Source organism: Phalangium opilio, unplaced genomic scaffold, assembly GCF_054372755.1.
Source record: "Phalangium opilio isolate 3A_F unplaced genomic scaffold, DU_Popi_V2 ptg000024l_1, whole genome shotgun sequence".
NCBI lineage: Eukaryota > Metazoa > Arthropoda > Arachnida > Opiliones > Phalangiidae > Phalangium > Phalangium opilio.
This window is the reverse complement of record NW_028324155.1, coordinates 5684611-5702735: the sequence shown is the minus strand read 5'-3', so window position 1 is coordinate 5702735 and position 18125 is coordinate 5684611. Positions and strand designations below refer to the sequence as shown.

General features: G+C 34.1%; 1 long non-coding RNA gene across 1 annotated transcript in view; it reads left to right on the top strand.

Annotated features, from left to right (window-relative positions):
* The window catches only part of LOC149692425 (uncharacterized), a 141297-nt gene that overhangs the window by 40860 nt on the left and 82312 nt on the right, over window positions 1-18125 (top strand). The gene's annotated exons all lie outside the window — the stretch shown is intronic.

Sequence of the window (18125 nt, the reverse complement as noted above, 5' to 3'; positions counted from 1 at the left end):
GTATATTATTAATTTTTATATCATCCCATTAACACCTGTGTTCAGCAGTTGAAACACTTTTACAGGCGTTAAAAAAATTTCGACCCCAAATTTTTCAAGAAAAAAAAATGCAAATTTCCAAGTAGCTAAAATTGTAATTAAATTCTTTATTAAACTAGTTATTTTAAACTCTTCCAATGGTAGTTTTAAGTTCAAAGTGATAAAAACAAGTCCGTATTAGCGCTGTCATTGTTTTCTGTCGTTAAAAAGGGTGTTATATCGCGAATAAGATTTTGGTTCCTGTTGGCTTATCAGTTTGAATCCAACTCGAAGATATCCAGAATCTTCCCAAAAAACTTAAGTTAGGCTTAACAAGAAAAAAAGGTCTTTGAGTAAAAAAATAAAAGAACGAGTGAGCAAACTGGTTTTTTCATCTCGGGCCGTCTTAGACTGTGTTGTAAAGAAGGAATACTGGTACTTCTTTCGCCTTCTTCTTACGTATTCCGTCTTCTCCGTTACCCACTTGCTTTTCCCATCCCATCTCTCTCCCCATCTACCCCTGAGATGTTAGGCTTAGGCGAGTCCCGCTACGGAATGCGGTAGTAGTGGTGTGTCAGCCGCCTCTCTCTCTCTCTCTGTTCTCTCTCTCCTTCTCTCTCTTTTCTAACAGCACGCTGACTTCTCACCGAAAGCATGGTTGCTCGAGTACGGTGCGTACTTTGAGGGGGTTTTAAAGTGCTAGTGTCAGTGTTGGTTGAATCTTTGTGCGGTTGTTACGTTATACGTTAGTGCAAGTTACAAATACGTACTGTAGATTAAAATGTGCACTGAAGGGGCTAGAGAAATTTCCTCCCCCGTTTCTTAACTTTAACTGACTGCTCTTCATGGTTGCCAGTAATTTCTTGAATGATCTGAATCGAACGGAACTACACGCTTAATTCAGTCTGTTGTAGATAGCGGTTGAATTTTATAATATGTGCGGGGAAGTATTTAGTGTCAGTATCCCTTGATTATTACCAATCCTCTTTGCAGTCTTTACTAGAGCCGGTTTCCTACGTACAGTTATTTCGCGCCCCTAATGTTATTTGCACCGTCTTTGAACTCCTTAACCTAACCTTTCTGTCTTCCTTATTCGGGCCAGGTTTTTTTTTTAAAAAAAAAGGAAGATTTAGCGTCGCAGTGGGTCTAGGTGGGCCCTGGGTGTCGTAATAATATTGGCAATGTTATATATAACGAAGTTTTACCCTTAGCTACGTTATGTTCCCACTCGTGAGACCAATTTTTTGTATAATTTTTTTTCTTTTCTTATATATATATAATACTTAATACCTGTAAGGTAGCCTTTGAATGCGTTGTACACTCAGACTAGGATGTATTTTAAAAAGAGAACGCTTGAATTTTACGCATTATAATAATATTCACCTTGCAACATTATTAAGGCATAGGGACTCGTACCAGATAACGTTTTAAAACTAACAAGTAACGCTGACGCAAGATATAGGGGTATATTAAAATTTTCAACGAATAAAGCTATGATACCATAAAATATTTTCTCTCCAAATAAATTTTTTTTATTATATTTTATTTTGTTTACTTGAAAAGATTGAAACCCCGATTTATTTAATTTTTTTTGTTTGTTTTTTTAACTCTGAAATGGAATATATATTTTATACTGATACCCTTGATTTAAATTATATGTTAAAACTTAATAAATAACTTTAAATACAATTCATTACATTTTGTTTCGAGTGACCTTATCATTCCAACAGAAGTCCGAGGGTACTGACAGCTTACCAGCTTTTGCAGCTTTTGGTGTATTTATGTTTGTACAGAAATAACATTAGGTGCTACTTCTCAATTTTTATTTATTTATGCAAGGTGATATTTATTGTATTCGAACACAACTTGAAATTTCATATACAGGGTGTGACTGTACCTCGGTTCTACAACCCACCCTTTTTGAACAGCCTCTATTAAACGTTGTGAATGCTAATAATTGAGCCATGGAAAATAAATTAATTCGTGGTGGTAGACCTTCGTGTAAGGTATTCAATTTGATATTTATATATTAAAAAATAATAACAAAGTTGCGAAATATGAGGGGATGCATAGTGCATATCGTACAATCTCACGCGACGGAATAATTTTGATATAATAACTTGGGCTATATTGATTTCTTCGCACACTTTATACCTTTATATTGGGATCGATTTTTAAGTCGACTATATATGCCGAACACTGGTATTTTTCTCTACTATAAAGAATGAAATAAAAAATAAAATAATAATAATATAGAAAATATCCTATCTATTTCGAAAAAGTGAGAGAAAAATCGCTTGGAAAGTGAAAGCGCTTTTCAAAATGGCTCTCAAACTCATCTTGATTGTAAGAGATAGTTCGAGAGGTTTTTTATTTTTATTTTTTTGTTCCGTTCTAAACTCTATTTTTTTATATTATATATCTATCAGAAAGTGAGTTAGAGCTTATCGAATTAGTTCCTATATAATATAAATGTAATAGATTCGATTTATTGATTATATAGTTTTTTATAAGTATTATATTGTACTCGCATATTTGATATAATTTTACGTTTCAATTTTATTTTAAATAATAATTGATTTTTCATAATTCTCGAGGTATATTTTAAATATTTAGAAAATTTTAGTATATTGATTACAGGGTTTTTTTATAAATAAATATTGTGCTCGCATATTTGATATAATTTTACATTTCAATTTATTTTTAAATAATAATTGATTTTTTTTTTAATATTTCTCGAGGTATATTTAAAATAATTAGAAAATTTTAGTATCCGTAGAAAGGGGATAAATAGGGCTATAACATACTCGAAGAATTTTCCTGTATCTCTTAAAGAACCACCAAAGTTAAAAGGTGTAATGTAAATAAGATAATGTTAACACTATGAAGAGGAAGATATCTATGAACATTTTCTTAATTACTCGGGCCCTGATTATAGTAACCCCATTTATTTAGTATCGTTTTAAAGGGGAGAAATAGGACTATAACATACTAAAAGGACTTTATCAGTCAGTCGTAGCTTTGACTCCCAAAAGTGTCTAAAAGTTTTTTTCCTAACAGGTGATGACTAATAAGGGTAATGACACTGATAAGTTACAGATTACATATATATATATTTTTTTTAATATCAAATTGTCTCGCCTGGTATTATTTTGCTGTTATTTAGACGGCAATAATCTTCTGAGAATTGGGTTAAATTTTTTTTTTCGAGAGACGCCGGGGCCTCTCATAGTGATAGCGAAATAATATGATAGTACCAATATCCACCCATCTTCTAATAAACCTAGCCTATTTGCAGTTAGATCATGTTATGATAAAATCAAAATATCTGGAATCATCCGGAAATTAAAAAAAAATATTATTTCAACCTTAATATGATCAAACATTTGCCTACTTTGTACATTAATAAATACCCCTTTTAAGTCTGCGAAACCCGCTAGCATTGACACTCGTGAAATATCACTTTTCTTATTGCAATTTGCTACGTTTTCTTATTGCAATTTAGTTAATTCACTATTTGCTTCAAGAAAACTTTACTTGAAACTTCTGGATAAATTATGATAATATTTCTAAAATTTAAACGATCTTTTAATTAGTTTTAATACGTAATTTATACGCTGGTCCAATTAAATCGTTAATTATTATCAAATAATATATTATCTATATTATCATAAAATAAAAAAAAATCCTAATTTTCATGCCTGTTCAAAATGCATCAACTAACTTTTAACTATACGATGAAAAGTAGAACGTTAAGTTTCGTTATTTTTTTTAAATTGTGATTACGTTCAAAAAGAGTTTTTTTTTTTTTTTCGTTTTGTTGATTATAAGAGAAAGTTATTTGTTCAATTGGTAAATCATTAGTCACGAAATGAGGGAGGAGTGAATTTATTTCGATGGGGGGGGGGGATCGGAATTGGATCATCCAGGTATTTCACTCTCTCATTCAGTATTTTTTTTTATTTTTACTCTTTGACTATATTATATATTATCATGGTCTACTGAAAAAGGGGTCATTTTGATGGTAGTGGCTGTTACAGTATTCTTTCTCACTATAGGGGTGCATTGGTGCTGTTGATTAGGGTAGACTTCGTTAGTGTTAATTTTGACGTGTAAGGGTGTATTATTTTGTCACTTGTGAATAATTTTCTTAACGATAATCTACTGAGATTTATTTAAAATTTTATTTTATTAATAATGAAAATTTTAAAATGGTTTTTTTTATCAATATGAGATCGTAATGTAGCTTTTTTTCTTTAGTAAACATCAATACAATAGTTATTGAATTGTGATCCGGGGTCAAAAGGTCAAATATACCACCAAGCTCAGAGTAAAATTAAATTATCTATAAAACATAATCGTTTTTCAAACCTTAAGGTTCAAAAATGGCCATTTAACCTCTTGCTCCATTCAAATATGGTTAAATTCAACTCGCCCCTCTGCTCCGGGGTCTCGGGGTCAAATTATACCACCAAGCTCTATAAATAATGCTAGGGTTTATACAACTTTAGGGGAAGGGGTGTTGGAGTTTCGTAACTCACTCCTTTCAAATCGTAAAATTATCCAAATATGGTTAAACTTAAGTCGCCTTTGGGTATGGAAGTCCAATAATAGAAAGGGAATGGCACACAGGATAATTTCTTTTTTCTCTCTCTCTACATTTTAATGTGTGCCAAGTTCAAAACTAAACTTTCAAGCCGGGGAAGGAAAGAGACTGAATACAGTACCACAGATTGAGAACGCTTGATAGAGACCCCCAAATATAGCATGGGAAAAGGGGTGATCGTCTGCTAAAACCCCTTCTCGTAACCACGCCGCGCTGCTTTTTCCTCCTCAGCTGCTAAACATTATAGGCCACGGTTAAACTCTTTTTAATAATATCCTCTTCCTCTATCCACATGTATGGAAGACACCCACTCTCCCCGACTGGCAGTTTATTTTTTACCGCCATATTTTTTTTTGTCTGTGTGCATTGGAAATGGAAACATTGCCAATGCAAAAAAAAAGAGCCTGGAGTTTGCTCATCAAAGGCTTAACAAATTTCTGGGCTGTCGACACCAAGAAACAATAGACCAATATAGATTCTGCGCAGTAGTGTATATCATTCCGTATCTAGTAGTTTCCTCCTGCTAGTAGTTGCCTCTCGTCATGTGAAATGATTATGTAAAAATATTAAAACAGCTACAATAATAATCTATGTTTAACGTTTATCGTAGCAAACTGCTTTATATTTAAATATTTAAAACATTTCAGAAAACTTTTTTATCTTTCATTTAAATTGCTTCTCAAATCAAACTTACAAGCCCTTCGGACTCGAAAACTTGACAGGCCTATTTTACGGCTGCAAATTCTCATTTCCCTTGTAATTTTTCCCGGGCATTGTACGTGACGTTAGCGTGATATTATCAAAAGAGAAGATCCATGCAGTATGGCCCATTACGTAACGCGGAAAGTTGAGTTTTTCGTCTCCAGTTATATGGATCTTTTAAAAAAGATGTTTACTCTATCTGGAATATCTAAATAGCTTTGGTGTTTCGTTCGTGGGCCCTTGGGCCCAAAACATATTCTCCAAGTAGGATTCTGATTTCGTTTCTAGAGAACCTAGTTTCCAGTCAAAGGATTCGTCGGACTACGTATATATTATAGCCGAAGTTTATGAGACACTCGAAGTAAGAAGGGTTTCAAACATTTTCGTGTTTTTTTTTTTTTGTTTTGCTTTGGCGGTCCAAAGACGTGACAACAAACAATTAAAATCGTAGCTGGAACTTGCAATGAAGTTACTTAGCGGTGTATACTTTGAATGTCTCATAAACTTCTGATTACTTGAATAAGGAGAGTTTGGAGAAGGAGAGAGGGTGGGGGAAGATCTTTGGAAGACTTGGTGTGTGTATCCTCAAAGCATTGAGAATTGCGAGTCAGTGACCCCGAGAGCAACCTCGGACCCCCGTCTCTCCTATAATGGTTAATCCCCTCCTACTACTTGCCCTCAAAGTCTCTAGCTAAATCCTGAGCAGAGTTCGGAACTAGCTTTCGGAAGGAACCGTCCGCAAACTTCCAATCTTGCAAAACTAGGGGGCCAGTTCGAGAGATATTATAATGATCCTGTTTGTGTAAACACTGTAGTCGATGTGGTCCTAAATAAACTCCCCAAGTTGTCAATGATCCTGGCGTACAGTTAATCCGTAATAATTTTAACTTTAAGTATAGTTTAAACTCTACTAATACCTGACATAAAGTCACGTTGTTGGAAACGTTCGGTCGGATAATGTTCTAAAGATGTTTTTTTTCTAAGATTCAAAATATATACAGGGTGTTTGTGAAAGGTCCATCAATAATGAAAGGGCGTATTTATTGGGCCATTTTGAGTCGAAAATGTTCTATGACATTTTTCCGTTCGGGCCACTGTTTTCAAGTTATGATTGGAGTAATTTACGGATGACCCCTTAAATTTAATTAGGAAATTGAAAGACAGCGCTAATTTAATGAAGGGGTCATCCCTAAAATATTCAAATCATAACTCGAAAACCGTGGCTCGGACGGCAAAATGTCATAGAACATTTTCGACTCAAAATGGCCCAATAAATACGCCCTTTCATTATTGATGGACTTTTCACAAACACCCTGTATAGTATGTTGCACAATCTTTTTAACTTTGAACCAATTTTATTTTACTTATGTTGACATAAAAGGCTTCTTAAATTTGTAGGTTATATTGAATTAATTTTAATTAGGCGTATAGTAATTATTTAAACATTTGGAACTGAAATCTTTGAATGGATTAGAGTTAGAAACTTGTTAGGTCTATTTAGGCTTAACAATTTTCAATTTGCATATAAATATATATATATATATTGACCTAAAGAACACACCCTTTGATATATCTCGCTAATTTATAGCGGTCAGTATAATCAGTAATCCAAATTAGGCCTTAACAACTTTCTATTAATAATATATAGCTCGAGATCGCACTTCAAAATGAATCTCTAATCAGTAAATACACCGATAAGACTATTTAGGGTTAGCTCGAATGACCCTTATAATAACACAATATAATAATAATAATAATATAGAAATTAAAAGCCGCTAATTAACCGATACCGAAAATGGTATTTAACTATTTAATTAAAATACAATTTTTGTGTTAATTAGTAAAGATGATTTTGTTATTTTTTTATTTGTTTTTCAAAAAGATACCTCAATCGCGTAATGATCCCAATGTTATGAGGTTATAAACCTCTTTTAATTATATTTTTTATTTAGTAAATAACCCTTTTTATCGGGGTCAATTTTATGACTAGAACAATATTACTAATTTCCGATGATTATGCAATATCAATGGGAATACTTTAGAAAAAAATGATACTTTTTTAAATGGTACGGAAGTAAAGATATTTTACAATCGTTGAATATTATTTTGCCGTGCTATAGTAATGATTACAATAAATTACGCGCCCTGTTGCATTTTTATTTCTTTTTAAAAATTTATATTTCAATATAATCTTTCTCGGCGACATTTTGTTCCGCTCGAAACAAACGGAATAACTGATTGATATCAGCTCGGAATTAGGACAACGCTCCTCTCAACGCTATGCACCCCCTTGAACATGTGGTTACTGCTTCGTTGAATGTTAAAGGGTTACTGAAGTCTCGCGGTTACTTAGCTCTATTTTCATTTTTCGATATTAGTAGTTGTTCTACTCCATCTTTATTATGAATCTTCGATGAAATGGGCTTATTGGAATTATTCGCTACATTATTCTTTACAATAATTTACTATTTAATTCCTTTAAATTTGTTGGGCTTATCAGATTTTGGGGTAGAATTAAAATTACATTGAAAATTCAACGGAATTTTCATTTTCTCTTTAAGATTCAAAACGAGGGGAAAATATTTAATGGAGATTTACAAGCCTTTTAATTTTTTGAAGTCTTTCACCCAGAAAAGCGTTTTATACCATGCTATGACGGGATCATTATTAAATTAAATACAAATATATTTTCTTTAAAAAAAATTTAAAAGAAAACAAAAACATGTTTTTTCCCAAAGGGATTCATAACCAGTTTTTCATAGTCATTTATTTCGGTTATAAACACAACACGATTACGAGATGTTTTTATTTTTTGCGTGTTTATAAGTAGCTTTGCAAGGCTCTTCTTCTAGAATCCCGTTATTTCATTGAATGCAACGTTTATCCTGTTAATGACAATGCGTAACCAATTTTCGACTCAGTCTTGAATATCGAATCTGTGCGGAACCAGAATTATTTAATCTTTTTTTTTAAGGGTTTTTCTATTTTTTTTTTCTCGCGACAATCTTTTGTTAGAGGGTAGAAAATATATTAGACAACTCATCTTTTGGTCGTTTCGCCTAATTTAACATATTTCTTTGGTCAGAGAATATTTTTTTTTCGTAGCTTAAGAAAAACAATGGATGGAAAGATACATAGGGATGAGGATGCTGGGGAAGACCAAGAGCAGAAACGTTGTATCTTTCGATTTAAACTCAATTCTTTCCAATTAAGGTTTGCTTCTCTTTCACAAGTGGAAAATCACGCTTATGACGTGTTGGGTTTTACGGATGACAACTTCAATTTAATTATATAACTTAAAGAGAATGTAAATTTACATTAATATAATAACCAGCTAAGTTTCGTAACAAAATCATTAGAACAAAACAATTATTTTCTTTAAATAAATTCTTACAACAATATTGCTCCGTAAGGATGGGTAACCATAGCAACGCGTCTTTGTCATCTTTCTTCTTTTAATTCATCTCTTTCTTTCTTTCTTTCTTTCTTTCTTTCTTTCCTTAGTTTTTGGGAACTAATGAGAACAGGAAATTCTTTGGTCCTATATAGCTTTTCTTTTCTGTAATAATTCTTTTTTTCTTTTACTGAAGTTCAGCAAATATTTCTATCTTTAGTTTTAGTATCGGTGTTATACCTCCCGCCCAAGAAAAAGGGTACAGGTATAGACTTAACCCTTAACAAGGGTCCGCCGTACTCCCGGCCCCGGGATCCCTGGAATCCTGATCGTTTCGTAAGCGGAAAGGTGGATTTATTTTTTGATAGAAGCTGATTGATACGGACAGCGAACTCTTCCTTGGCCCGGAAAAACTCCCCGGTCAAACTCCGCTCGTCCGGAGTTATCTTGGAAAGGAGAGCTCGCCTTGCCGTCTCCCAGTGTCTTGTCCTGAGGGGGAGTTGTTAGGTTTAGGGGGCTTAGCCCTTTGGCATTTACGCAATTAAGAGTCTTGTTAAAAGAAGGGGGGTTCCACGTCAACTTTAATACCCCTTGTTTAAGATTATAAGGGACGAAGACGTTTTTAGCACCCATTAGTTTTAATCGCTTTTATTTTTTAGTCTTCTTCTTAACTTGTTGTTGTTATTGTTGTTCTTATGGTGTTTTTATATAATATTTGTTGAAAATTTTCCAGTAAAAACTGAGGTAAATGTACTGTACATAAAAGAAAAATAAGGTTGGCGTTTCTATAGAGCCCAGAGAAAAATCATTTGAATAAAAGGACAGGTTAAAGGTCGAACAAATAAGAACAACCTATTATAGCTTAAAATCCAACCAGTTCGAGTTCGACCACCCCTAAAATTATAAAGAAAAGAAAAAACCTGTATACCCCTTTTACCCGAGGTAGCTCAAAATGCAGGTGTCTATAGAAATAGCCAACCGAGCTTACCTGTACGATATGACCGAGAAAAAAGGTCACTCTTAACTTGGACACTCTCAAGGAGAGAGAACCGCGTGTTCAGTAAGAAAAATAAAATAAAAACCTTTGAAAAACTTGCATCTTCATTTAGTTTAGTTAGGAAGATTGCCTTAAAAAAACTTAGAAAAAAACTTAGAAAAAACTTAGAAAAACTTAGCCAAAACCCAAAACTCGAAATAATTTAGATTTCAAAAAACAAAACCTTTAGAAACAATTAAAATTAAAATAAGGCACGAGATTTTTTCAGTCGGTTTCGTGAACCTTTAAAAAAATCAGCACCGCTCTCCCAAGGAAGAACTATTCCGTTTTATGGTGCACGCGAAACCCGGGAAAAACCAGGACGTTTAGATCGGGACTTGAAAACAAAAATTGCGGTAATTAAAACTTTTAGCGCGTTTATAAAAAATCGCGAAAAATGCTCGGAAACCAACCTCCCGGAGGTTCCGGTGGTACGAACCAACAATCCACAGTAACAGTTGGAGACCCGACTGCTTTAGTTAGGATAAAAGGATTGCGAACGAGAACGCGATGTGCGGTAACAAGAGTCTCCAATGTTTTAAAAGACTTATTGATCGACCCAGCAGTATTAAGTGAAGATTTAGAGGACAATATTAAAATTCTAAAACAAAAAGAAACAGTCCTGCAACAGCAAGACAAAGATGTTTGGGGCCTGATGCCCATAACCGATCAATCGGCTATAGACGCGGATGTGGACAAAGCCGACCAAATACAAGACGAAATTACGCTTTTAATAAGCAAAACGGAAAGAAAAATCAACAATTTGAAATCAACGTCAACGTCGAGTTCTACAAGTGGATCAACGATTATCACACCTACGGTAAACAACAACGTAAACAACGGGGGAGCCCTCGTTAACAACACCGTACCATCAGCAGCGGCAACCGCAGCCAACGCCGCCTTCAATAGCGCCGGCCAAGGCCCAAATTTTGGGAACCCTCCACCAGGATACCAGTTCCGGACACAGTCCCAACTACCACCGCTGGAAATCACCAAATTCTCAGGAGACTATGCCCAATGGGAAGGATTTTTTAGCCGATTCCAGCTAGCGGTAAGCAGAGCAAATTTATCTCCTACGGAAAAACTTTCTCAACTAGAATCCCACTTAGCGGGAGAAGCAAAAGACAGTTTAGCTGGATTACATGTCTCAGACGCTAGTTATGATGAGGCAATTAGAATTTTACAGAAAAAATATGATAAACCAGGATTCGTTAAGCATACACACATACAAAATTTGTTACATTTGGATCCAGTTATTGACCCAAATGATGTAAAAGGTCTACGCCGTCTCTATACCATATGCGAAGTTAGTTTGAGGAGTTTAGAGTCACTGGGGGTTGACACGTCGCTTAGCGGATATTCCGTTTGCCCAGCCATTTTAGAGAGCCTACCCCAAGAAATTAGAGTTCAGTATAGCTTGAGCGGAGCTTATGATGCAGAATTTAACATAGAAAAATTAATGGATTTTTTAGCTAAACAATTAGACGCGAGAGAAACGTCCGCTAGGTTAGGTTCAAAAATTAAAGAAAAAACAAAAACAAAAGAGTTCAAATCGTCAAATGACGGGCCAAAATTAGCCTCTGCTACAGCTTTGCAAACAAGTGTAAATAAGCCGCAATATGACGGAAAATTTAGATCCCAGGAAAAATTCCAAAGTCAAGGTAATTTTAAAAGCCAGGAAAATTTACGAAATCAAAATTTCAATCAGTATCAAAACAGGGGATCATTATTCTGTATATTTTGCGAAAACGAAAGTCACTCATCCACTGACTGCCACAAATTTAGTCTAGATGAGAAGAAAAGATTAGTTAATGAGCAAGGTAGATGCTATATCTGTATTAAGAAGGGACACATGGCTAGTAATTGTTTATCTAGATACAAAACTTGCAAAATTTGTTCAGGCAGACACAACTTAGTAATCTGCGTAAAAAATAGATCAAATCAAAAAATAGAAAATAAGGAGTCTCAGAAAAATACTGAGGTAAAAACAATGACAGTTGCGTCATCCAAAGTAGAATTGGGGTCAGTCCTATTGCAAACCGCCAAAACCACGGGTTTAAACCCTGAAAACTCTGAACAACAATTAGAAGTTAGAATTCTATTAGACGGTGGGGCGCAAGCCAGCTTCATACGAGAAGAAGTTGCTAAAAATTTGAATTTACCAGTAATAGGGCGAAAAAGTGTCACTGTGTATAATTTCGCAAATAAAACCCCTAGCGAGGAGATAAGAGAAGTTGTAAAAATAACCCTAGAAAGCCAAGTAGAACCAAATAAGAGGATTGAAATCAATGCTATAGTTCTTCCCTATTTGTGTGACGCGATTGCCACAAATGAATTTCAACATATCGAAAATTTGATGGAAAAGAAAGGATTAAAACTGTGTGACCCGCCTAGTCAGGCTAAATTAGGCGACACGAACATAGAAATATTAATAGGAGGAGACTATTATTGGGAGATGGTTACAGGCAAGGTAGAACGTTTTAGCAAAAATTTAGTTTGCCTGGAAACGCTATTTGGGTGGGTTATCCAAGGCCCAACAAATACACCTTCAGCAACTGTAAATAATAGCGTTGTTAGAGTAGGATTAGTAAATACAGGAAAAACGTCAGATATGTTGAAATCACTTTGGGAGCTGGAAGCTATAGGCATTGATGGAAATCCCCAAAACAAACCTTTAGACTCTGAATTTATGGAAACATTCAGGGAAACCACCGAATTTAAAAATGACAGATATCACGTGAAACTTCCATGGAGTGTAGAAAAGGAAACACTGTCCAATAATCTCCCTTTAGCTATCCAAAGGTTCAAACCTTTAGTTCAAAAATTTAAATCAGATCATGAACTATTCGTAGATTATAAAGCAGTAATTGAGGATCAGCTAGAAAAAGGGATAATCGAAAGGGTAGTTAACCCAAAAGAGGCAGAGAATAACCCTGGAACGTATTACGCCCCTCCTCAGCCAGTTAGAAGGAAAGACCATCCCACTACAAAATTGAGAGTGGTTTTAGACGGTTCGTCTCATGCTAAAGGGGAACCGTCTTTAAATGATTGTTTGAATAGTGGGCCTAATTTAAACCCAGATCTACTGCTATTGCTACTACGGTTTAGAAAAAATGTTATTGCGATTACGGCCGACATAGAGAAGGCCTTTTTGCAGGTAGCATTAGCGGAAGAGGATAGGGATTCCGTTAGGTTTCTATGGGTCAGGGAGGTAGATGGTAATATAGATGAAAACAAATTTAAAATTCTAAACATTGAAGGATCTGTATTATCATTTAGTAAAATCTGTGTATAGTAAAATTAATAAAAATAATTGTGTTTGATATGTTAAAAAACAATAATAATATTTTGTTTGATGTTTAAAATGTATAATGTTGATGTATAAATTTTCATTTAAATAATAATAATTTGTAAACCCCTTTTGCAAAGACAAAAGTCTTTGTCGGGGAGTGTTGAAAATTTTCCAGTAAAAACTGAGGTAAATGTACTGTACATAAAAGAAAAATAAGGTTGGCGTTTCTATAGAGCCCAGAGAAAAATCATTTGAATAAAAGGACAGGTTAAAGGTCGAACAAATAAGAACAACCTATTATAGCTTAAAATCCAACCAGTTCGAGTTCGACCACCCCTAAAATTATAAAGAAAAGAAAAAACCTGTATACCCCTTTTACCCGAGGTAGCTCAAAATGCAGGTGTCTATAGAAATAGCCAACCGAGCTTACCTGTACGATATGACCGAGAAAAAAGGTCACTCTTAACTTGGACACTCTCAAGGAGAGAGAACCGCGTGTTCAGTAAGAAAAATAAAATAAAAACCTTTGAAAAACTTGCATCTTCATTTAGTTTAGTTAGGAAGATTGCCTTAAAAAAACTTAGAAAAAAACTTAGAAAAAACTTAGAAAAACTTAGCCAAAACCCAAAACTCGAAATAATTTAGATTTCAAAAAACAAAACCTTTAGAAACAATTAAAATTAAAATAAGGCACGAGATTTTTTCAGTCGGTTTCGTGAACCTTTAAAAAAATCAGCACCGCTCTCCCAAGGAAGAACTATTCCGTTTTAATATTTTTAGGTCAAAATAGACCAAAATTTATTTTATTCAAAAATAGATTTAATAATATTTTTTTCTTCTTCTTAACTTGTTGTTGTTGTTATTTTTAAAGTTCTTATGGTGTTTTATATAATATTTTTGTGTCAAAATAGACCAAAATTTACTTTATTCAAAAATGGACTCAGTGATCTTACTTGAGAATTAGGGTTTTTAAATAATAAAGACATTGGAAAACCAAGATTGTAGCAGACGACGGAAGTTTGTCCCGTTTTAATTTCAAGTTGTTAATTTCTTCGGAAGGCACGTGTTAAATTTTTAATTACTAGTAATTATTTATTTATTTTTTAATACTTGGTATATAATAAGTAGCGCGCGACTCGTGTCCTATTTTTCGCATTTGAAAGAGAGAAGGAAAGATAGAAGATAAGTTATCTCGCGTTTCTTTTTTTTTGTCTCCTTTTATTAACGCCGGTTATTACGAAACGACGCTTTAAGTTCTTGTTAATTGCTAGCGTTTTAAGTACTAAGTTATTCTCCCTCCCTCCCCCCTTATTTCATAATAAATGAAAGTTGTATCCCTATCAGACATCCACGCCCATTTTTTTTTTAATATTTTTATTAAACTAGACTCCATGGAAACAGTTTGAATTAAAATATATTTTTTTTTAATATTTAAATTAAGCTAGATTAAAAAAAAGTTGCTTATTTTTTTTAATCTTCAATTTAAATTTATTTATCTAAATTATTTTGAACGTCTTATACCTGGTCTAGACATACATAAGAAAGATTTTTAAGTTTTAATTTCAAGGCCATGGAGATCTAAGATTTATTATATTTATGATTATATTACATGCCATGAAACGCATCCGATCGTGTTATGGCATAAATTGCTCGTAAATTAATCCAGACACTATACTTTGAATTGCGTAATAAGTTTAATTAAATTTATCTCGTACCTTAATTTTAAAGTAGACCGTTTAAATTTCAATTAGGCTAAACCAAAAAGTAAAAATAAAAAAAAAGAAAATATATTCGTACTCAATTGAAACATAAACGGTCTAGGAAAATATTTTTTTTTTGGAACCCTTTTGTTGTCATTACAATTAGAATCCCTTGAACTAAGCCTAACCGCTTCCGGCAGATTTGCTTTATTTTTTCTTCTCTTCCTTTCATCCCCTTTTCCTATTCTCTCTCAGCTCTGTACGATTGTAAAGTGTGACGATGCGATGCCCCCTCCATCTTTCTCCTCTTGAGCTTCCCGAAAAATCCGACGGGATCATTCTCTCCTCTTCCATCCGTCGCGGCGGCATTTAGGTCTACTAGAGAAACTCTACTATCGCCTAACCTTCTCTCTCCCTCTCTCCATTGAGCCTCCTCCTCCACCTCCTTTTCCACCCGGCTCTCCCTCACTCCCCCTGTTTTAGATCGGCCTTGGCAAGGTCGCTTCCCCATTGCGGGGTCCCCTTTTTCCGTGGCGGCCCCATCTGGCAATAAAACGGGAGAGTATTATACAACGCGAGCTGCTTTTCCTTCTCTATTGCTCCTCCTACACTCCTCTCTCTCCCTCTCTCTATTTATTCCATAACTCCACGTGATTATTGTTATTAAGCCTAATTTTCCAAATGTTGTTTATATTTTTATTTTCATATAAAACTTGATGGCAATTCGCGAATACTTTAATTAAGTTCATCTGTAACGCGCCTAGAATAGCGTGCAAAGATTATAAATAACAATTGAAAAGCGAGATAAATACTGTTAGGCCTAATTTTGAAAAAAAAAAATCAAATTTAGGCTTAGCAATGATGACAGTTTTAATGTTTCTCGTGCTCAATTAGGAAGGTGAATTTACTTCACCTGACCTCTGACCCTGAGTTCAAGGCTTGCGAAGCGTCGTCTGCTAATATGGATCACTCAATGCTCTAATACCTTTTACTTTGTATAGCTGTATACTTTAGCTTTACCCCTTTTTTTATTCTAATCGACCTTTCCTAAAACGGCGCACGACTGTAAACAACGAACGTAGCTATGGATTTTATTATACTCGCCACGATAAAAATGTTTTGCCGTCACCGTTAAAAATGTGTCAAGTTTGTTGTTCCCCCTCGATTAATGTTTTTGGAACAATTTTTTTTATGTGTGTGTGTGTGTGTGTGTTTTGACTTGACTCTTTCGTCTGATAAAATAAATCGTAGAAACTGATTATGAATGGGGGGAAAAATGGGCGGGAAAATAAGTGAGCAAGGGTTAACCAACGCGTCTTCTTCGTTTATGTATTTTATCATGTGCGGGATTATCACTCGCGCGCGCGCGGAAATAAGAATTTTTTTTTCTTTCTTTCGTTAAGCCTAATTTTAAAATAGTGAAAAATTTAGGCTTAGCGTTTTCTCATAATTCCTTTCACCCCCTTTATTTATTAAATACATATCACGGTATGGAACAAATTGTTATAATTCTTTTTGACGTGCATTTAAAACAAAACGATTTATAATTTACACATGAACGATTTTTCATATGACGTTTTTATTATTATTTAACCCGCCATTTCGTTGTTTCCAACTGTTGTCTTATAAAATTAATATTGTATAGAATGATAGGGGGGAGTTAGGGTTAGAGAGAAAAAAATCCATACCCCAAGCAAGAGTGCCTGGGATTCAAGTTTTTCAACTTTTTTTATTTTTTTCATTCTTCACTCACACATACTCAAAAAAGTTGAGTGTTCCGAAAGGACTGAATCCCACTGCGGTGTGTGTACAGCCAAACATAGTTCGTCTTAAGTAATACTGCTGGCAACCAGCTAGAGTTAAAAAGAAAAAAAAAATGTCGGAGGAGAGTTTAAGTTACAACTTGACCCAAATAACGCAATAAACGGATTCTGGGCGGTGGTATAGTCAGTCAGAAGAAAAAATTTTCGGGAGAAAAAAAAACTAACTAACCGAACCCCCCACTTGCTAATAAGAAAATATTTTTGTTTCTGAAGTTACTAAATTCAACCCCCTTCCCCCAACCTTTTAAAGGGAGGTTTAGTAAAAATGCATGCCTAATTGAATAATTGGAGTTATTTTTAGAGTTAGGCCTATTTTGAGTAGGAGCTTCTCTTCTTCTTCGTGTCAGGGCTCTTGGCTCGTAGGTTCTGATATATTTTTTTGACGTCTGGAATAAGTACCTAAGCCTAAATTCAAATAGCTAAGCCTATTTTATATTTCAAAGTTACAGCGATTTAAGTAGTTTTTGTTACGCTTGTTTCGTTTCAATTTAAAATTTTGAAGAAGCAAAGATCCAATTTTTAGGCGAATTATTTAAAGATGTAGCTCTACTTTTATTTTCAAACGATATGGAAATAGTTGATTTTAATTTTAAAATCGCCTAACAGTCAGTACTAAATCGTTTTGGAAATATTTAGATCTAATTTCACTATCAAAGTTAATGGTGTAGTTATAGTTAGTCCTAACTCCAATTCGATTTAATTATAATAATAATAAAAAAAACTTCAATTTAATTTTAAATTCAATCACTACGCCTACTACTTCAAAAGGAAAAAAAAAAGATTCGTAACTGTAATTATTTTAATTTAATGTTTTAAATTTAGTCATAAATTTGAAAAGCGTTAACTCTATTATCCACCCTTCTATCCGGTACATAAATCTTTAGTTTTAAAATTTAAATCTATCTAAATCCAATCATTCGGTACCCGACCCGCCTCTTAAATAACAGGGCGTTATCCCCCTATATCTTAATCTTATGGACAAACCAGAATTTTGATAATAATTCCAATTACTTTCACGTTAAGCCATAACCAAAGTATCTAGCCAAGTCTGTATAAGTTATAATGTTAAAAATGTAGATCAGATATTACGCAATAGACTAAAAAAAAAAGGTTTTAGCCTCTCGCATCTCAACGCTCAGAACTATTAAAATAGCGCCGCGTGGTTATACTTAAATAGGCGTAGCATGCGATGTTCGTACTCTAGGTCTAGGTATTGGCTTAATGCCCTATAACCGACGTGAGCCATTTCGCGACAAATGTACATGCAGAAAAGAAAACTAAGAAAAATTCGTGGCTGACTTTTAGTTGTTTTATAAATTTCTAGAAGTACATCATAATTGAAGTAATATTTAACTCGTAAATATCGTTATATTTATTGAAATATCCCAGCTTAAGCCTCGTTTTCAATATTTCAAAATTTCGCGCGTGCTTTAGCTTCCGACGGAATTTCACGTGATTTGTTGTGGTTTTTTTTATTGCAATAACTAAGCCTTGGTTCCGTTTTTGAATTAGGGCCTATTTTTTAAAAATTGAAATTTCACGCACTTTAGCAAT